General features: G+C 53.4%; 1 protein-coding gene and 1 long non-coding RNA gene across 2 annotated transcripts in view; one reads left to right on the top strand and one right to left on the bottom strand.

Moving 5' to 3' along the window:
• The window catches only part of LOC117284122, a 4,489-nt gene extending 1,038 nt beyond the window's left edge, over positions 1–3,451 (bottom strand). Inside the window, exons 1-2 of the long non-coding RNA XR_004515210.1 lie at positions 1,950–3,451; positions 319–394 (exon numbers count right to left, since the gene is read on the bottom strand). This is a non-coding gene — a long non-coding RNA (uncharacterized LOC117284122). The remainder of the gene's footprint in view (positions 1–318; positions 395–1,949) is intronic.
• A 15-nt stretch (positions 3,452–3,466) lies between these two features.
• Rnps1 (RNA binding protein with serine rich domain 1) overlaps positions 3,467–3,730 on the top strand; it is a 9,105-nt gene continuing 8,841 nt past the window's right edge. Inside the window, exon 1 of the mRNA XM_010603522.3 lies at positions 3,467–3,562. The gene's annotated coding sequence lies outside the window, so the exon portion shown is untranslated. The remainder of the gene's footprint in view (positions 3,563–3,730) is intronic.

A 3,730-nucleotide genomic window follows, 5' to 3' on the forward strand; every position in this document is an offset into this window, starting at 1 on the left:
TTAAAAAAAAAAAAAAAAAAGGATATGTGGCTTTGAAGTAAAGAGCACAGCTCCCAAACCCACTGCTCAGGCTCCACAGGCCCCTCCAGAAAGCAGCTTACACCTGTGCAAATCCAGAGGGCCTTGCTAGAGGGGCCTCAGGCCTAGGTGTCCCCTTCCCTTAAGGTACAATCTGGAGGTAGGGGGACCTCCCACAGCTGCAGACACTTAACTAGCCAGGTTTGCCAGAACCAGCTGCCTGGCACCCAGAAGGACTCGACCAACACCTCCTTCAGCCCCTCCCCTCTTCAGACAGATGCCATGCTTTGGTGACCAGACCTGCAGCAGACAGCACTTCCTCCTCTTGTGTCTTCCATAGTCAGGAGCCATCAGCCTCTCTTCCACATGGCTAGGCCTTTCGTCACGCAGCACAGCACCAGGTTTAGCACAGGCAGAGGTGCTTCCTTAACGTGGCTTATGAGGGTTGAAGTGCCCATCCAAAGCTAGCCTAACTACCACCACAGTCCAGGTTATCCCTGACCCTATGAGTGACCCAGACCACCAGTCCCCCAAGACAGGCATCTCAGAAGCTATCAGGCCAGGGAAATCATTCTGCCGCAATAGGATGCACCCTCAAAGTTCAAGCAGCTACTGGGCTGGGATTTAGCTCAGTGGTGCCACCGCCTACCTTATAAGCACAGGTCCTGAGTTCGATTCCCAGTACCAAAAAAAACAAAACAATAATTAAAGCAGCTCCAAATCCCTAACAGATGACCCTCAACAGCCCCAAAAGCCGTAGGAAGGTAAGGAAGGGGTCTTAAGACACTGGCTTGGGTCCACAGGATGCCTGTGGTACAGCACTCCTAGGCCATAGCCAGCTACCAATGCTTCCTCCAGCAAGGTAGGATGCTCTAGGTCCCTGAAGGCCCCATCACCATAACCCTCAGACTACAAAGCCCTAGCAGATTGGTACTGGGACTGTAATATGTGATGGTAGGACTCCTGGAAGAAGGGGGAAGTGTTCAGACTTTCAGTGTTGAAAATTGTTCCAACCATGTTTCTGCTAATGCTCAAAATGGATGCTTAAGGGCCAGGGATTTAGCTCAGGGGTTCTGCCACCTTCCTTGTAAGCACAAGGTCCTGAACTCGATCCCTGGTACCAAAAAAAAAAAAAATGGATGCTTGATTTTCAAGTCTCAATAACTGATAGGATATTTGATTACAAAAATCCGTAATATTTAAAAACAAACTTGACTGGCAAGTTCAAGTTTCTGAACTTGATCCTCATTACCAAATAAATAAATAAATACAATGCGTAAAGCTTATATGTATGCCAAATTAAATTACTTTGGACCGGGCCAGGGATTTAGCTCAGTGGTTCCACTGCCTGCCTTGCAAGTGCAAGGACCTGAGTTAGATCCCTGGTACCAAAAAAAAAAAAAATTACTTTGGACCAATAAAAAAGCAGGGCAGGGGCTGGGGATTTAGCCCAGCGGTTCGGAGGACTGCGGACCCGAGTTCTATCCCCGGTAAAAAAAAAAAAAAAAGGAGGGCGGTGTAGGGCCAAGGATTTAGCTCAGTGGCACCATGCCTGCCTGACAAGCATGAGGTCCTCAGTTTGATTCCCCGTACAGAGTGGGGAGCAGGGAGGAGTTAGGCATGGTGGGATGGTGGTACACTCCTGTAATTCCAGCACTGGGGAGGCTGAAGCAGGTAGATTTCCCTGTTGTTGTTTTGTTTTTTGGTACCAGGGATCAAACTCAGGGCCTTGCGCTTGCAAAGCAGATAGCAGAACCACTGAGCCATATCCCCTCCCTGAGTTCTAAGGCAACAAAGTTCTGGGTTACAAAGAGTTCAAGTTCAACCTGAACTACATAGCAAGGCCCTTTCTCAAACAAAAAAGCAAGGAGGGACCATCAGCCCAGGTGGTCCTGTCCTTACTCTCCTCTTGCCATGATCGGATCACTTACCCCCATAGTGTCAGTGTTGCTCTGGGAACCCCAGGAGCTTCTCAGATCACAGGTTCCATTGACTCCTCAAGAGAATTACACATGCCGCCTGCGTAACCACCAAAGGCCTCATCCCCATCAGTTACTTACTCTCCGGGACCCCTTCCCTACAGCAGAAACAGGCTGAAGGCCCCAAGGGACTGCCCTTCGGATCTACTTATTCCTCATATCTGTTCATGACAGATGTTACAATAATGCAGGGAACTGAACTTATTCTAAATGCCCCTCACAACAAATCGAAGTCCAGTTGCCGGTACGTGTGACCGGACTGATGGAGCTTACCAATCCCACCTCCAGGAATGAGTTGGTGTCTCAGTGGAATGGCCTGGAGAAGCTAGTTTTTCCTCCTAGGTATTCTTTCTCCTACTCTTTGAACACTCCTCAGTCCAGGTTAAAGGTTTAAAAAGCCACTCACTCCTGGACCGGGGACAGAGTGACAGCCTCTGAAAAGTAGTATGCAGGCACAGGCTGAAACACCTACTGAAGACTTTACCCTACCCCTCCAAACTTCCCAGATCACCAAACTGCATACTGGACTCTTCTTGTCCTTCCCCGTAACATGTAATCCATCCCTTCTCCTCTTCCTCGCGGCTGCGATCCTGTTCCCATAAAGACAGGCGCTGAGTGCACCTCAGATCCTTCTACAAACAATCACGACTGCTGGCCAGGCACAGAGGGGTGGAGCGAGACGACAGGGTTAACAAAACCCACAGCATCCTACCTGGACCGGAGGCTTCACACCCACACCCTCCTGTCTTTGTCAAAAGGCCCAGAGCTCCCCACCGACTTTCTAGCAGCCTTCTAGGGTCAAGATTCCGCGCAGCCCCTGGCACATCCTCCACGTCCCTGACAACCTTTCCAGTCGCCCAACAGGCCCAGAAGCCTTTGCACCTGTGGCTCCCCAGCCCCGCATGGCCTTCCGGGAGAAGCGCAGCTGCACTGTCGCCGCCTCAACACCTCCTCCCCTTCGGGCCGCTCCTCGTTCTAGCCGCAGTCTGCAGCGCCTACCGATTGAATTCTGCCTGCGCAGTGGCCGCACCTTCTAAGTCACCAATAAACCACCAGCGGGTCGTTACAGCACGAACCCAAGGCCTGCTCCTTTGGACTACTGCAGGCTCCGCGGGTCCCCACGGCCGACTGCCTGACGGTACAGTGCTGCGCGACCCTCCTCACCTGCCTTAGCTCTGGGGCCCCAGTACGCGGAGCGGCGAAGCCAGGAGCACACTCTGGAGCACGGCGGGTCAAACCGTGTTAACTCCTTTCTCACCGTCCCGCTACCGGTCTACCCTGAAAGTCCCTCCCGGCCCCGGCGAACAGCCAATCTGCCTGCCCAAGGTCGCACGCAACCAGCCCTGAACAACTCTAGACGCCCCCTGGGAAAATACACTAAGCGTCCTCAACGCGGATCCTCACAGGAAGCCGGGAGCCTTTAAGAACCCGACTATCGCGCCCATTAGCGGAGGCGTCTACGTCATCGCTACGCGCCGGACAGCGTTCCTTCCTCTGACGACAGAGCGGCGCCAGCCTGAAAGGCTGAGGAGAGCGGGAGGAGGTGGTGGCGGCGGCGGGAAGATGTAAGTTGGCGACAGAATCCGACCGCATCCGAGTTTGGGGGGCAGCCCGTCAAGCCCCGGGGGGTGCCCCGTGAAGCGTGCCGGCTTGGCAGTCCCGTGGTGTGGCAGCGGCCTGGCGACGGGGCGCAGAGCTGAGCGCGAGAAAGATTGTGGCCCTGGGCGGGCTGG

Source organism: Fukomys damarensis, unplaced genomic scaffold, assembly GCF_012274545.1.
Source record: "Fukomys damarensis isolate Sample0158 unplaced genomic scaffold, DMR_v1.0_HiC HiC_scaffold_34, whole genome shotgun sequence".
NCBI classification, from domain to species: Eukaryota; Metazoa; Chordata; class Mammalia; order Rodentia; family Bathyergidae; genus Fukomys; species Fukomys damarensis.